We start from the raw sequence: 18,330 nt of genomic DNA, 5'->3' as shown, positions 1-18,330 counted from the left end.
GCTGCAAGTTCAGCTGCTATTGCTGGAGGACTGTATCCTGCTCTTCAGGCTTGGCTAACAGCTAATTCCTTTTCAGACTGCTGAGCACACATTCCTGTGTTTTTTTTTTTTTAAAAGCTTGTTTCTGCATGCATGTTCACCTAGCTGGACTAAACTATGTAGTTGTTGATACAGTGCATTTCTTGTGCTCAAATGTTACTCTGAAAGTTCAAAGCTGTTCCAAAACACAGAAATGCATTGCCTCCATTTTGAACACACTCTTGAGGAACTCCAGAAACAGTTATCCACAAACATCTTTTAAAGCATCCTTCAAGGTTCTCAGGGGTCTTCTGGCATTGCTTACCATAGAGAAGAAAAGCTAAAAGGCTGTGTTTCACTTTTTCTTCTCTCTCACCTTGAAGACTGAGGCAAGACATTCTAAAAGCCTTGCTGGCCTGAAACTTTCACTGGTGAGCTGTGTACACATCTACTGTCCACCACATTATAGTTCTTGGATTGTTTCCTGACATTGCTTCATGGTGTTTTTCTTGCAGATTTGGCAGTCAGGTAGTTTACCTGAGGTCCTACTGTCCTCAAGGCTGCAGCTGTCCTATAGACTCTGTGGTGGGATTTCTTCTTCATCCCATGGGAATTAGTTCAATGCACTTTGAGCTCAACTCTGTCATCACATTATCAAGAGCTAAGTAGGCTTTGTACACACAAATAACTGAAACAGGAGAAGCCTCGTATTCAAGTAGCTCCATTAACTTCAAAAAGCAAGGTGGTCTTGCCCATCTTCCCTAGCTAGGAAAAGTCCTTGACTGACATTAACTTCTGAAGAGGGTCTGGGCACTTCCTGGGAGACTGTTACTTGGACTTGGCTAAACCCATACAGGAGAAGACAGGGCTAAGGGGATATCTTATTGTTATCTTCAGCTACCTGACAGGAAGATATGGAATAGGTGTAGACAAACTCTTCTTGAAAATGCACAGCAGAAGGGCAAGAGGCAATGGCAGAAGTTGCAGTAAGGGAAACCCTGATTACATATTAGGCAAAAAAATATTTTTGCCATAAGGATAACCAAACACTGAACTTGGATCCAGAGACTTTGTGAAATCTCCATCCTAATCCACGTTGACTCTGCTTTGAGCTGGGGGATTGTATCAGAGACATCCAGAGGTCCTCACCAACATTCATTATTCTATAACCATATTGACAATTCATCAGACCATTGCTCAAATCTAGCTCTTGGCTATAATTTTTTTCTAGTATAAATGAAACTTTAAATTTCAAGAAAGCTTTTCCATTTTTCTCTACCCTCTGTTGTTCTCTGCGTGTCCTCCTTGTCATTTACTCACCTATTTTTTCCCCAGTTGACTGGGTTTTGATATTTCTATTCTTTCAACCAACTCCTTTCATGTTTCTCCTGCTGCTTACTGTCCCACCTGCTGTGGCAGACACTCTGGCTTCGCATTTTTCACATAACTTGAATACATCCTGCTGGAGATAAGGGTCTGTCAAAAGCATGAGGAATCCCAGTATTTCTTACAAACTCATTCCATTTAATCCTCAGGGTTTGGTTTTGTTTTCATAGGGCATTTGCTTTCCAAAACATTGAGATATCTTGTTTTTACCTTTGGTGGGTTTCCAGCACTCACATCTGTGTGTAAAGGTGGAAAGAACATCTGAGCTGAAGAGCCAGAGTTTGGTCTGTCGACTGCAGGTTTTCAGTGATCCAAGCTCCTGAATATCAGCAGCTGCCTTGCCAATTCATGATATTATCTCCTGTTGTATTTCCTTGTCAGTCATGATTCTGCCAAGGCACATGAATAAGTTCACCTTTTGTAACCTTTTGCCCTCTAAAAGACAATCTTTGAGCTGGAAACTGCTGAGAATCTCACTGTCTTCTTATTTTCATCACGTTGGATTTTGTAATGCTGGATGGTTGTTTGGTTCCTGCCTGCAGAGCAGCTGAGCTGTTGCTCAAGAGAGCTGCCATCAGCAAAAATGACATATTTTGATCATCTACTCAAGAACTGTCTCTGCTTTCCCTTAGAGGAGTCAGTGGTGGAATCAAATAGGATAGGTGATATAATTAATCTTTATCTCACATCAGTATCTGACTTAACACATAGGCTCAGGTCTGCTTTTCTTGACCCGTTAAGGCTGCCCTCTGACCAAAAAAGACTTGATAATGTTGATTATTTTTCTTGGAATACTCCAACACTTCAGTGTGTCCCAAATTGAATCATAAGGAAGTCTGTCAAATGCCTTTTCAAAATCTGTTCAGTGTGGATTTAGCCATTTGATACTTAATTTGATGGTTATTCTGAGGGTGAAAAATCTGTCTGACACATGATCTTCCCAGGTCGAACTGAACCTTGTCAAAACAGAAAAAAAAAGCATTGAAGCAGCAATTTTGAACTGAGCTGAAGAATAGATTTCATACTCTATGAGGCTTAAGATCCACCACAGGAAGTCAACATGGGCAAATTCTGGTCTTTGCACTACAGTAGCTGTGGTTGGTTGGGTTCTTGAACAGCATACCTAACATCTGGATTAGTAAGAATGGCACTGTATAAAAGAAAGAAAAGAAATCAAGGCAAATATAAAATAAAGCTAAAAAGTATCTCCTTAAAAGGAAGTAGCAAGAATTTTTCATAAAACAAAAGATTAGAAAGTGAGATGGGTGGATATTAGTGAAAAAAGTGATTAAAAGAAATGGCTGCAGGAAGAAGTGAGAAAAGACTGTTGGATTGACAAAATCTCTTACTAACTAGTAATTGGGGAGAAGGATAAAGATGGAGGAAGAGAAGAGAGATAGTGAGTTTTGGAGCACATTTAAGAAACACTAGGCTCATTAACTCCTAAAATATCTGCCAGGAAAACAAAGCACCCCAGATTAGCTGTTGTATCATCACAAACTAAACACACAGGGTTAAAAAAAAAAAAAAAAAGAAAGAAAGAAAAAAAAAAGAAACTCCCCTAAAGATTTGGATTATGACTGCATTACTGAGATATATTGTGTGTGATTATGAGACCCTTCACAAAAGCCTTGGAAACAAAATATGGGGCCAGAGTATATCTCTAATACAAAGGATAAAATAGAGACACCAAAAAGAACATGATTAAAGGGACTGCAGTAACAGCTTTGGTGAGAAGCAGCATTTTGGGCAAAAATATTTTAAAGGGAGGAAAGGGGAAGGATGCAAACAATGATCATTGAAACAATGAAATGAAACAATCATTTGAAAATACAACTCCCTTCCATTAAGAGTTTGAAATGCATCCCTGCTGCAGACTTGCTTACAGCTCAGTGATAAGGGTGTCCCCAAAGTCTAGAGGTTAGGTGTCCCAAGGAAAGTGCTCCTGAGCACTGGTAGGTGGAGTCAGAGCTCAGCTTGCATCAGAGCAGAGGTAGGACACAGTCCGTGGTAATAGAATCATAGCGTGGTTTGGGTTGGAAAGGACCATTAAAGACCATCTAGTCCAACACCACTGCCATGAGCAGGGACATCTTTCCGTAGATCAGGACGCTTAAAGCCCTGTCCAACCTGACCTCGAATACTTCCAGGGATGAGACATCCACAATTTATCTGGGCAACCTGGTCAAGTGTCGTACCGCACTCATCATAAAATATGTCTTCCTTATGCCCAACCTAATCTACCCTCTTTCAATTTAAAACCATTGCCCCTTGTCCTGGTACAGGTACCTACAGGCCCTGATAAAAAGACTTTCTCTACCTTTCTTATAAGCCCCTTCTATATACTGTAAGGCTGCAATAAAGTCTCTGAGCCTTCTCTTCTCGGGGCTAAAAAACCTCAACTCTCTCAGCATTTCTTCATAGCAGAGCTCTTTCAGTCCTCTGATAATTTTTGTGGACCTTCTCTGGACCCATTCTAACAGGTCCATGACTGTCTTCTGCTGGAGATTCCAGAGTTGGACACAATACAGCAGGAGGGATCTCGCCAGAGTGGAGTAGAGGGACAAAATCACCTCCCTCAGCCTGCTGGCCACACTTCTTTTGATGCAGCCCAGGTGTCAGGTCTCGCAGCGAGCGAGCTTTGAGACATCCTGGTTTTCCTTATGGTTCCCACACCAAGATGTGGTTGGCTTTCTGGGTTGCAAGAGCACATTGTCTGCTTATGTTTGATTTTTCATCCACCAGTATCCCCAAGTCCTTCTCTGCTGTGTCTCAGTGATGCCAGTGTCCCATAGGTTTGAAAAAAAAAAAGTGTCTCCTCCTTCCCAAATGCTGTAAAGGTTCAAGGTGCCACTGAATTTTCGCTCTACTGTAGACCTCCTGAATTTAAGAGATGTCAATGCAACCTAAAGTATTTTGAGTCAGGCAGCCCTGTGCAGTAGCTGTTTAAATAGCCTTTTTTTGACCTAAATTCTGCATTGTCACTGAAGTAGTAGGTGTCAATTCCACCCTAGATGGCTACTTTATACGTAGTCATCTATCTTTCTATCTTTTGTCTATGTATCTCATGCTGTTTGTGTTACCAAAGTCTCCCTTGATAGTCTGAAATTGTGGGTATCAACGCCATGTTCAGATCCGATTTCCTTTACAGGTCCATCTTTAATTCTATTTCAAGTTATTATTTTTCTAATGTTCACTAAAAATAATACACAGCAGCATCCATTGTCCTCATACATGCATAATCTCCTGTAATTGGGTATTTCCTCCAATCCATCCTGTCAGCTCAAAAATATTGAATGAACTAGCTGTCATGATCAGTTAAACTTTATTAAAAACTGCAACCCAATATCTTTGATGTTGGCTCACTGGGAACTGTCTGACATAATCCCACAAATTCTTTCAAAAGCACGGTCATGGGCATGCCCTGCATGTTTTCGCAAGAAGTTTAGACAGCGTAGGGCTGTACTCATAAAATCACAGAAATTAGAGATGAGGAAAGGACTTGTTATTATAACATCGTTTTGGACATTGATGGGCAAATTTTCAAATAATGGCAGAGCTCCAAATAGGATGCAGGTGCTCTGCCTCCTGGGATCAAGGAACTGATCAGTAAAACTCATTCTCTTCTTTACGTTTATGTTAAGTGAACTGCTATAGAATCAATATATTTCTTCACTGATAATTTTAATTTACATTTGATGGTACAAAGTTCAAACCCAATAGGGTTTGAGTTCTGATTAGAAAACCTTTGTGCTTGTTTAAGATTGTCTTCTGACTCTCATGATATTATAGATCCAAAGCCAGAGTGATATGACATTGGAGAATCTCAGTTTTCTTTTCAAAACAGAAGTGAGAATCTAGCCCATCTGTTGGTAGAAAATGCTCAGCTTTAAAAAAACAGAGAAAAAACAAAACTAATCCATAATTATCTCCTTTTTTCCTAAACGTATGATTTTTAAGCCAACTGGAAGATGTGTGCCAGGGGAAGAGGAAGAGAGTGCTGCTTCATGACTTCTGAGCGTTTGGAATCAGTGATACAAAACACTCAGGCTTCCATTTCTCTGCACAGAATAACCTTTTACCCTCCAAATCTCACCCAACAGCTTTACAAAATAACAGGTTTTGTGCCATACAACTCACACCAGCTGATACCCAGCCGCCTGTCTGCCTCTGGATGCTTGGCATTTACAGTTGGCTCATGCAACATGCTCATACTGTACCTAATTTCAAGTTGCAGGTGTGAAACAGGGTGTGATTTTCTATCTCCCAGAGAAACTGCACAGAGAAACTTCAAAATGTTATCATTGGAGTGCTGAGACAGAAACATTTTCTGGAGACATCACCAAACCACCATTCCGTGACTCTAAAGGCTTGGGAAGGAGAGGGGAGTGGAGAAGAAGATCTCCACATGGCTTTTAGACTAGGGAAGTGTGGATTTAGTGTCTAATAAAGACATCTGAAGCATTGACTATTCCACTGATGAGTGGGTGGGAAACCTCCAGAAAGGGAGGTGAGAAAGAAGAAGGGGAGAGCTGGAGAAAAGGACCAGGGAAAAGTCGAGAAGAAAACAAAGGGAGAGATGCTGGCAGACATTAAAGGCAGAAGACTTTCCCACTGAGCAAGGCTGTAGGCAACAAATAATAAATAATAACAAATTCATATTCTGTTCTACAAAAAGCCCATGTTTTGGCCCTGATCTCTGAGCACTCATCACAGTGACGTCAATGGGAGCTTTGCAGCTGATCAAGGGGTGTTTACAGCCTTCCATTTTTATCCCAGCTCATCAGCCAGGGTACATGTTTAATGAAACATCACTGGAGCTGGAAGTCCACCCTTTCCATTGAAATTGTCAACTCATGCTCTAGAACCTGGGGGGAAGCTTTTGCCAACAAGTTGCCATTTGTCTTGCCATGTTGGTCAGAACGTGGAGGCAATTCTTTTTCTAGGACTTTCAGCCGTGCTTGGCTTTTGCGTGCTTGGCAGGAGAGCAGCCTCTCCACAGCCTTGCAGTCTCTCTCTGCTCTCATTTCCTGCATCTCAGGGTGTTTGCCAGGACTCTCTGACATGCTGGGCAACTTTTTTCCCTGTAGAATATGTCAGAAGAACTCCAAAACCCATGAGCTGACACAGCCAACTTGTGTTTTTAATCATTGTCCTGACAAACACATGAGCACCGTATCTGTAGGAATTGTGGTCTTATCAAGTCTTTTCCTTTAAATAGTTGCCCTCCAGAAGAGTTACACTTTGTGCTACTGCAAGCGACCAAGCAAGCCACTCACAGCCTAACAAGGTCCCTTGTGTGCTATGTTCACAGAATAGGAATATTTCCATTTATTGGGACGTCTTCCCAAGAAGATGATTCAGAGAGCTGGAGGAGAGGTCTTGCAAGTAGCTGACATTTCAGAAACCAATGGACAGTGGTGGAACAGATACCGAAACACTCCATCTGCTTTCATAAGATGCTTGGAGAGACTCAGAGGTTGGTTGTCACAAAGCTGAGGACATTTTCTGCCTTCTGAGCTCATGGCAAATAATGATTTTATCACCGATGGGGCACTAGTGTGTTGTTAATGATGTGTGAGGGTGCCCAAAGGTCTTGGATTAGATCTGACTTTGTTAAAGTAAACCACAATAAATAAATAAATGAGTCAATAAATAAATACATTAATTAAAAAATAAATGTGCAAATCTCAGTTTTCTCAGTCAGGAAAGGGATTGCTGGGTCCTTATCAAATGTGTTTCTTTTTCTTTGTGGCTGTATCCCCAAACTTTAGGGATCCTTCTATTTTAGCAGAAGACAAATAATTTCATAGTATCAAAACAGCAAAAACCTCAGCCTGGGCAATTCTCCAGACCTGTAGCAACTTATTGGTCCCACATAAACCTAAGATTTCAGTCGTGACTAGTCTATAAAGAATTAGTAAACTGTTCACAAAGAGATAGCAAGTATTATACAATCCAACAGCGCAGGAAATTGAAGTATTTATAGTGCTTTCTACTGATGTGTTTATTATTGTCTGCAGCACATGATTCTCAGATCCATAACTTGGATGTGTTCATCACTTCTGCTAGTCATATAGTCATCTTCCATGAACTGTCACTGAAGAAAGTCTTAAAAAGGAGTATAGGCAGTTTATTAGAAATAAAGAGTTGCTTGTGGGAAAGCCACAGAGAAACCCTATGAAGGTAAAGCCAGGATTTTGGTACTCCTCACAGCGTCACTCCAGAGACCCCAGGTATTTCCTACAGTAGTGTTTTCCAATGTTGTTCTTTTTTAATTTTCAGAACTCTGGGTACTTCCAGGGGATGTGCCATCCCCACTGAGTGATATGAAGCTTTCTGACAATAAGTTAACACTCCTTGGTTATCTTGCACATACACCTTTGGAGTGCTCCAAAGATTTCCAGTTATCTGCCAACCACAACTTGAGAAATACCTTCTTAAAGGCAGAAATTGTTTATTATGTGCCTGGTCATCACTTGTTCATAACTTCTCTTTAGCTGCTGCAGCTAATATTGCAGTAATAAACAGTGCTCTACTCTAGAGAGAGAATGTTTCTTTGACAAACACAGTATTGGGCTCTCCATACAGGCTGACAGCTTGAATATACAAGCCTGATACATGGATGAAATTTGTAGCTCATGAAAATTTACTACTACTCTTGTTCATGGCAGGACTGTGTGCTGTCTATGCATATTTCAGCTTGCATTCAAAAAAAGTTGCCTTTGCAAATAAATCAACCCCTCTTATTTCATACATTTCCAAAAAAGGCCATGATTTTCAGGCAGACAAGGGTCCCCACTAGTCTTTGAGAGCAGGTGGAAGTCATCTAATACAAAGCCATCAGAAATTAGTAGCTCTAGGAACGTGCCACAGCTTGGGGACAGGATGGGAATTTTTGACATGAAGTCAGAAATGAGAACATTTCAGGGGGAGGGAGGAGATGCTCTTCATTTGAAAGTCGACTCATCAATATGATCTCAAAGGTCCCTTCCAACCATGAAGATTCTGTGATTCTATGATTCTGTGATGTACAAAGAGTTGTTCCCAACTTCCAGGAGGCCTCAGCATCAGCTCCAAGCAAAACCTACCGGGTTGCTGGAGGACTTATGTTTTATTTCATTTCTTAAAAATACAAGTTAAAAAAGATTTACATGTCGAGTAACATGAGACAATTTGTGTGTGTCTGTGTGTTTTTCCTCCTGAGTCGGTGTGTTTTTAGAGAAAATTTTATTCATGAGCACGTTTGGCAAGTTGAGCCATTTAAAAAAATACATTAAAAAAAGAAAGACCCAAACTGATATTTTGGCATACCACCAAATCCCATTAAAAAGAGAGAAAAACCCACCCTAATATCTTTTTCATAATCCAAAATGCAGGGACATGTTTTAGTCATTTATGGCTTATAGGCTCAGAACTCCCACAACTGCTTTGAATTAGGAAGACCTTTTGGTCCCATTTTTCCAGATTTCATCCTGTTACAAATGCTTGTTTTCTTCTTCCTTCTCTCCTTTTTCAATAACGTAACATATGGATATGTGTGCAGATTTAATCAGTTCAGCAGCATTCCCATTCTTCCCGTTTTCCCCATCTCTAATACAGGTGACAGTGAGTCGGTTTCACAGCAAAGGTGAACTCCCTTTTGCTTGCTGTGTGCATTGTTTTGAGTAAGAGCAAGAAGTGTTCTGAATGTTGGATCTGCCATTAAAAATATGCCAGACTTGGCCATTCATGGTCATAATCATACTAGACCACCCTGGTCTTCAGACCTGAAAATGAATGTGCGGACTTTTCCATTCTGGCGGGACCCTATGGATAACCCCAGGAAATGCAAGACTCTGAACCTACCTAGACAGAAGCCAGCTCATAAAAATATAAATACAGCCCTAGATTAGAGGAGAGGTCCATCTAGCCTTTTATCCCATTTCCAGCAGTGGTCTTGGTGGATCCTTAGCACAGCATAAGGACACAGCATGAATGAGGTTTCTTTTAGTCTCTTCTCCAAGCCTCTGGCTGTCCTTATAACCAGACATTCATGCAACTTCTCTATGGCTCAGTTACGTACTCTCGGATGTTCATAGAAGTTCTGTTCTCTATTTCAGCATCTGGTCCTGCTAAAAGAGAAGGGGAAGCATGGAGGGAGCAAAATTTATTAGGAGGTTATTTTTCAGGTAAGGGTGTTGTTGTTTGGGGTTTTTTTTATATAATTGAGGTAAAGATCCTCTAAGGCTTAAAAAAAAAACGAGTCAAAAGTCAACATAGAAGGGATGACTGTGTCCACAGAAAATTTCTATTTTGTTAAAGAAAAGGAAAATGTGGAGCTGAATGTCCCCAAATTGGTAGAAATGTTTGGGTTTAGGAAGACATAACAGTAGTTTTAAACCAGATGTGCCCACACTGGGAGTGCGATGTACAAGGCAACTCAGCATCCCCTTCCACAGAAATATAGCACAGTGGTCTTCTGCTTCTGGGAAAGAGATGGGAATGAATCACAAGGATGAATGGCAGCTTTTCTTTTTGTGGAGTGGTTTTGGAAATGAAGAAATTAAATTTAAGCTTCACTTAGATAAAACCAGAGTCCTTCTGGCTCCTTCAGCCAAAATCTGGTCTCTTTGCTCCCTGGCAGTACTCCTACCACTGCCTATATTCCAGTTTTACACGTAGGGAAAAGACTCAAAGCAAACTCTCGAAGGACAACCTGGCTGTTTTTTCCTGGGTCATTCAAAGGAGCTTCCTGTGGAGCGATGGTATATGGGTTTAGCATAGAGGATCTAGATGAAGATGTCCAGCCACAACCCCACTTCACTGGGAAAGCTGAGGATGCTCATTGTGTTAAAAAAGGCTATTTTTTATTGTTCTTTTTTGTTAAAATTTGACATCCAGAAATCTTAACCAGATACAGAGCATTCCTTCTACCAGCTGTAAACAAGGACAAGTTCATGGAAAATATCACTACTTTTTTCCCCCCTTTTTATTATTAAAACAATTCAGTGAGATTAGTATAAGTTTTACTCCTTTGTAAAGAAGTAAGTTCACCAGAAATGGGGCCCTGAAAATCTTAGTAAAGCACAGATAGCGTCGTGAGGTTTTTGCCACAATGTTTTTCAGGGATTTAATATGGATCAGAGGCCAAAACCTTACTTATTTTCTAGACTAGGAGCAGCAAGAGCAAATATCTGTCACTGAAATGGCATATTTCCACTGCTCCTAGAAGAGTATATTATATTATTGCCAGTTAATATTATTATTAATTATTACAGATGGCAATAATGATGATGATTGTTACAAATATCATTATCATTATTGCTACTACTGCTGAGCTTAATCATGACTAGGAAATGCTTCTGCTAGGAGCTGTATGCAAGTACAGAATAAAACATTCCCGTCCCCAGGGATTTTGTGCACATTGGCTGTTAAAAATCGTTGGCAAAAATCAGAAAAAAAAGGGACTTTTTTGTTACATAGAGAACAATCAGAGATGTGCTCTGCTGTCCACTGCTTGATGGGCCCAGTTTTGGGTCCCCATCAAAAAGTTCTGAAAGCATGAGAGTTCAGTGAAGGCCACAAAGACAGGCAAGAGACTGGATCATGTGAAATACAAGGAGAGGCTGAAGGATTTGCATATTTTCAGCCTGGAGAAAAGAGGTTTAAAGTGGAATCAAACATTTTTCATGAAATGCCTCAATGGGATTCAGAGAAAGGATGAGCCATCAGTAAGGTGCACTGTAAATAAGATGGACAAAAAGATGGAAAAAAGTTTCATGATGAGAGTAGTAAAGCATTGAGACAGGTATCTGGAGAGCTTAATGATCACCATCCTTGGAGATACTCAAAACTCAGCTGGACAAGCTGCTGAACAACCTGATCTGATATTGGATGAACTTTGCTGTCAGAGGGATTGGTCAGAGACAACCCCGAGAGCTTTTTCTGCAACTCTGCATAGTCACTGGCTCAGGTGACAATATCACTGCTCCACCCTTCACATTGCATTTTACCCCCACTGCAAAAAAAACCAAACTGCAAGACAAGGGAGCATCAAAAACCAGAGCTCCCTGTTGTTTCAGTCATTGGACCTCTGCTAATATGTGCCAGTTCACTCAAGCAGATGCAGACACAGAGCTCTGCTAAGAGAGCTGTTACGTCTGGCTGCACCCTTGTGCTAGCCCAGCCTGGCAATGTCTCGTAGCTTTTCAAACTTGGCTGAGCTGTGACGGCTGGGTCCACATTCACTCTGCCCATGCCCATGAGACATGTTGGTACAAGGGCTTGTTAGATGCAGTTTCTCAACTCCTGCCACAGTGAAGCCTATTGTAATTGAATATCCAGCATTTTCACACAGACTCTCAAGTCTTCCATTTTTCCCTCCCATTAGTTTAATTGTAGCCTTAAAATTTAAAGTGAATTTCAGGCCACAGTCTAAACACCTTAAACACTTTATCCCTTTGGAAGGTGTTCTCAATCTACCCGCTTAAGAGTTTACGTGGCAGAGAAAACTAAGATGTAGGTAGACAGGGACTATCCACCCTGAAAAAGGTATGACTGACTATGATAGATATCTATCTGATAGCCTATGATAGATAGATGGATATCTTAGATGTTCACCAAATCATGGGTGATGTGCAGAGTAGAGTGTTATCCACCCCTTCTCACAAACCAAGTAATAAGAGACAGTGAAAAATTTAAAGGTAATAATTTTAAAACACACAAAAGGATTGTTTTTGCATAAACTGCAAAATTTTGTTGTCAAATGCATTCTCACATGACATTTTTTGGGTAATAGGCATGAATGACATTTGCAAAGTGAACAGAAGAAATCGTGGAGATAAAGGAATCAGTGGCTATTAAATGTGATAATTTGGCATAGGATGTCCCTAACTCAGTACTGGCCAAAAGCTGGAAACTTGTGTCTAGAAAAAGGGTCACCCTTGCTCCATTCTTCTACTTTTTGCTAAAACTTATGTCTGGCAGGGACAGGACACTGAGTTAGATGAACCTGCAACCTGAGCCAGGATGGCCCTTCTTACCTCTTTATGAGATGGCAATTGGAAGTGCAGGATGAGGTCCTCAGCTGGTTTATATTGACAGAGCTCCATGGATTTCCCTGGCTCTGGGCCACTTTACACCAGCCAAAGATCTGTCCCGCAGAGTTTGGATCCTTGTAACTTAGTGTTTCCCTGTAGTTTACAATGATGAAACAATAGCAAAGTGCCCATCTGCTGCTATCAAATCATAAGCCAACATATTTTCCACAGCCATATGTTAGTGCCTGAATGGCCATGACAGATTTACTACAGATTTAACATAATAAACTTGGGGTTATGTTTTAGTAGCTCTCTGCCTAGTTAGTGGAGTGGAACTGTAATAGGCACAGCATACTAGGCCAGAACTAGGTCTCGTGACTCAGTAACGTGTTTTATTGCTTCTTGAGTTCCTGCTGAACAGGTTTTTGTTGGACTAGCTCAAGTCTTTGACCAGGTGAAGGCAACATCCGTCAAGAAACAGTTCTTTTTCTGTGATGCTTACAGGTCTTAAAATAATGGATATGAGTGTGATCTCATGGGGTATGATCCTCCTGCCAAGGTCTTCATAAGGTGCTGAGATCCTGTGAGCAAAGCAGACTTCAGGTATGGTACATACTTGCCTGGGATGCCCCACAGGTGTTTTTAAATGTCCAGCAATTATTATAAGATGAGCAGTTTGATGCTTACTAGTACTTGGGCAGAACTCATAAAGGAAAACATGGTGAATTTGCAGGTTGAGCGTAATCAGACCAAGCTTCATTCACTTGCTGCTGTTGGTCAGAAGCTTTGCCAGGGTGTAAAGTGTCCCACATTCTCTGTGTGATGCCACCAGTGCATTGTGCTCCAAGGCTCCATTATTCCTTTACCTGTGTCGTGGAGAGGCTCCCAACTCTATGAGCAAAAGCTCTAGATTTCTTGTCCTGTTCCTTAATCATATAAGGGACTGTTTATCTGTGGTCTGTTCCCTTGGACACAAGCTAACACCAGAGTAGTGTGAGTTGCTTGTAGAGAGCACAGGGAAAATTTGTGTGACACAGCGCAAGGTGAAAGTATAATCTGGGTTAGCTAATCCAGTGGACCTCCCTAACCCCTTTTACAGGAAAGGCCTTAATGATATACAGTGAATTTTTTTCAAAGCCAAACTTTTGGTTACTTTGGAATAACTTTCCTGCCTGTCCCTGTGCACATAAACCATAGTCTAAGTAAGGGCATCCGTTTTTTGTTATGGTTAAAAAATCTGCCCAAACAGCCCAGATGGATGACGTCGCTTTTTTATTGTTTGGTTTTCAAACATAAACTTTGTACCTGGTGACTAGGTCAGAGTGGTTATGTCCAACACCTGCTTCATGCTCAGTTTGCATTTGGACAAGAGACTGACTGTAACGCCCAGACTAGTACAATCCCAGTGACTTTCACCATCGTTTCTCACTCTTTCCAGACTGGTGCTTCCGTCAGAGTAGGGTTTACTCAAGGGCTCACAAAATCAGAGTGACCCCAAAGCCCCTTCCACCAACCCTCCAGTTCCAACACCACCTCTTCAGAAATGCCATTTATCTACACTTTACCCAGCCATACATGAGAGCTTGACTAATTTTTCTGCTGATATTTGCAAGTAGGGAGAGAGGAGCACACACAACCTTTGGCCCACACAATGGTGTTTTGGACGGCTGTTCTCTGTTCCCAAGCCACCAGACTCTCTTTGATGAGTGATTTATGTGCAGGAACTTATGAAAAAGATTACCACATGCAAATGTTAACTAACCTAGATTACAGGGAAGGAAAAATTAATCCACGCTGGCCATTAAGTATTTTCTAAAGAAAATAGTTCTAATCATGAACAGAGATGGTTTTCAAGAGCCAGCTCTCCACACTGGGCTCTGCAGTGTGGCCTGGATGCAGTAAGAACAACAGATGTGGTCACCTTCTCTCAGCCCTTTGAGAAAAACAGTACCAACCCAGTCACACTGATATGATGTTACCAAAAAGCCTTGGGATACGAGCATGTTATCTCTGACCAGCCCGTGAGAGTTAGGGCGGGGAATATTTTCTCATCATGTCCAATCTGTCCAATCTGGGCGATGATACACAGGAGAATGGTATTAACTGACATTTAGGTGACTTCATTTGAAGTGTATTTCTCACATTGTCCATGCCTGGTGCCGGTATATTGGAATTATTTATTCCAGGCTGGAGTTCATGCTCTCTGTTCTTTCTCACAGTCATTGATTAGAAAACCAAATCTTATCACTTAAGCAAGAGAAACTCCAAACACCTTGCAAAAGACCTTTAATAACATTGGACCCATTTTACAGGTAAGGAAGCTGAAGTACAGAGAGGTGAAGTGACTCACGCAATGTTTTCCTCACAGAGCTGTACCACACGTACACCTTTCCTTCAATAATAGCCAACAGGGTGGATATGGGGAAAAAAGAAAAGAAACTTTCCTTACAATGAAATGCAGCTGCCTATGGGGTGGGACCCAAGAGTTCTTTGTAATCAATACATACATATTACAAACATCTGTCCCCTAAACTCAGAGTCCTTTCCTGTAAGATTAACATAACATTCAACAGTTACAGCAAGTTGTCATAATCTACAACTAATCATCCAGATGACTACAAGAGCTTTTATAGCTCTTTGAAGCAATGGGGTTCAGCAAACCAGGATGGAAGAGCATGGGACTGTGGGCACATAACCTGTATTTCTTTTCGTGAGTCTTTGGGTGACTCAATTTTTCTCACGATGTCTCTGTACATTGCTCATCTGTGGGAAATAGGTGCAGAAGAAGGTGTGACTTTCCCAGTTTCTGAAAATTTTTGAGATATTGGAATATTTTCCCCACTTGAAATGAAGGGGAGGTAAAGAAGACTCTCCAAAAAAATCTTGAACCACAACCAGCAGGGACAACAAATTTGAATCTAAGTCATTTCATTTTAATAATTAGGAAACACCTTGTTGCAGTTTAGACCACAATATGTAATTTCTGCAATATTAGTTTACATTCCAAAACAAAAAGATACTTGCAACTAGAGAAATAACATCTACCTTTTTCTGGAAGGAAAAATATTTATAATCTTTTTCAAGTACTGTTCAAGTTGACAACTTTCTCAAAACCAACACATTCTGGGGAAAAAATATTGATATGTACAAGTCCATACTTTTCAACAAAAATAATATAATTACTTGTGAACTCTCAAAATTCATTCACAGCCATAGAAAGTAAATTATCAAAGATAAAAGTAATTTCTATTGCTGCAGCCATACTGTGTGTGTTTATGTTTGACCTTCTGTCCAGTAGCTTCCCAATAATTTTAAATCTTCAGCCCCTTTTTAATAGATATGGCGAGCAAAGACCACCTCAGAGGTCGTGTTTCAAACAAGGCTGATGAGAGCAAGAAACTAGGAAAAGACTGTGCTGTGACCTCAACCACCATATTAGATGCTGGAGAATCTACACAAGAAACATTATGAATGCTCCAACTGCAAGATAGTCTTCTGGAGGATTTTGTCCTTTACTAAATGTTGATGCCAAGTAGCCATTGAATGCACTATCAGAGGAGACCAGGTTTCCCTCTCGTGGTTCCAACAGTCCTCATTTCCACCAGACTGCAGAAAGGAGACTGGGAGAAGCCATCAAACCTATTGCAACGCCATAAATGCCGTCCTGCAGCATGACTTGGAAATACTGGAGAAGAGGCTCTGATGGCAACTTTAAAAATAAATAAATAAAAGAAGAGGTCTTTGCTTTCTCAAGCCATAATCACTGGACCAACCCAAATCTACAAGGCTTACAAAATAAGGTTGTTTGACTCGGGGTGGAGAGCCCAGCCCTGGGACCCAGCATTCCCACGCAGTGAGCTTCAGCCTGTTGCACCCTCTGGGGCTGCCTGCAACTTGCCGGCAGGCTGCCAAGCAGCCATATGCACCGGAGATGGGCAAGAAGCTGTCTGTCCTGTGGTCGTGGGTGCTCCAGAGACAATGCTTTCAAAGCTACATAGATGTTGCCTAAAACCAGTCCTTCTGCTATAAAAAGAACAACATAAAATTTGGATGCGAGCACACAGACTTTGGGATTTTGGAGCCTGGATCCACTGGTAATAAATTCATAAAACACACAGATCACCCTATGAATCTCCTTTGCTGATTCACTGAGAAATGCAAAAAAAATCTGGAGTTTTGGGTTGCGTCTTCTCCAGAAGACAGATGTGTTTTTACATTTTTGGTTTAGTATAGGAAGTGTATGCATACTTGAAAAGGGTTAAACTATTGAAGTGCTTCTCAAAGTCACAGCCATATGCTTCAGAAGGACAGGGCTGTAAGAAACATGCCATCAGCTGTCTGCATGGTTTCTCTTGTCATCATTAGTTCTAGTTGTTTGGTTTTTTCCAGTGTGGAAAATTCCCATAAAATGGAACAAGGATAAAATCAACCTGATGATACGAGAAATTAATAGGACTCTATGGAAATAGAACTTGAGAGTTTATTAAAGGAAGTCCTTGTGTAATTCCTTATTGAGAATACAGTTCTCTATTTGAAGAAAAAAAAATATCACAGGATGGGATCTGCTTATAACCAGCTCTAAGGCAGTTGTGTAGATGTCCCTTTTTTATAAATTTAGAGATACTGTCAGCCCCCTACAGCCATTTATCCCCCCTACACCAGGGGTAATCCAGGTGTGGTGGCAAATCTGCCAAAGGTGCCTCTCCTGGAGTACCGAGGGAACACTGAAGAGTAGATTCAGCTGGACTTTGATCTTTTAGAGATGATATTAGGGAGGAATAATTTCACCTAAGTATCTAAAAATTGAAGCAAAGAATGGTGGGCTTTTCCTAATCCTCCTTGTGCCTACTTTCCTGAATTCATGGATTGCCACGGTAGCTGGGCATCTGTACATCATAAATGTCCAGCAAGTGCTTTGCCTCATCCCTTAATTCTGCAAATACTTTTTGAAAATCCAGCTTCCCCCTTCTTTGGACCTCAGTGGTCTGTAAGCAAGATAATGTTGTTTTTCTGTCCCCTGGAGGTGCTAGAAGGCAAATCATGCCAAATACTATGAGATGCTCACGTAACTGGTCATAGAGCTGGATTCTCATATCCCATGTGAAATCACTGTAGGTATTTCTGGTTTTCAGTTGTTTTTTCCTCTCTGAACTCTTTGCACACATTACCCACCTTGAGACATACTGGCAATATTCATAATCAACATATCTTTTTAGCTTTCCCATAGCAACCTATGCAACTAACTTAAAATTTTTAGAAAAAAACCCCAAAACAAAAAAAACCCTGAAAAAAAACCCAACAAATGCACATAAGGTTTTCGAAAAATAAGTAAAATATTTGGAAAACAGTAAAGATTTTTTTTTTTCCAATCAGCAGTTCTAATGTAATCCTACAGATATTCAGACAAACTATAAGACCAATTGTTTTCTATTTGTTTCTCTAGGGCTTTTTAGCCACAAATGGGAACCATTTCACATTACAGAAGTTGAAGGCTGTTCTCTACTATCACCATACTCTGTATATTTCCCACTAGCAGGACATAAATAATTCCAGCAAAAAAGCACATTAAGAGGAACATGATTGCCAGAGGATGCTGCTTCCTTCCCTGGTTATAATTACAAGGATGTGTGGTTTTGCTTAAATGGGAAAACAAATAGATTTCCCCAGCTTTTCTCTTCCCCTCCATCTGAGTAGGCACTGCCTTTATCATAAGCTAAAAGAGAAATATTTATAGGAAAGCCTTGTTAAAATGCTGGCATGGTATTACTGTCTCTGGCTGAGCCATAAACTCACTTGGGGGAAAAAAAAATCACCCTGTGAAGGATGCCAGCAAAAAAAACAGTGTGTTGTTTAACTGCCAGGCTTGAACAATGCACGGGTCTTGCCTCAGATCTCCATCCCAGCC

The sequence above is a fragment of the Numenius arquata genome, chromosome 5 (assembly GCF_964106895.1).
Source record: "Numenius arquata chromosome 5, bNumArq3.hap1.1, whole genome shotgun sequence".
Lineage (NCBI taxonomy): Eukaryota > Metazoa > Chordata > Aves > Charadriiformes > Scolopacidae > Numenius > Numenius arquata.
This window is presented reverse-complemented; position numbering follows the sequence as displayed.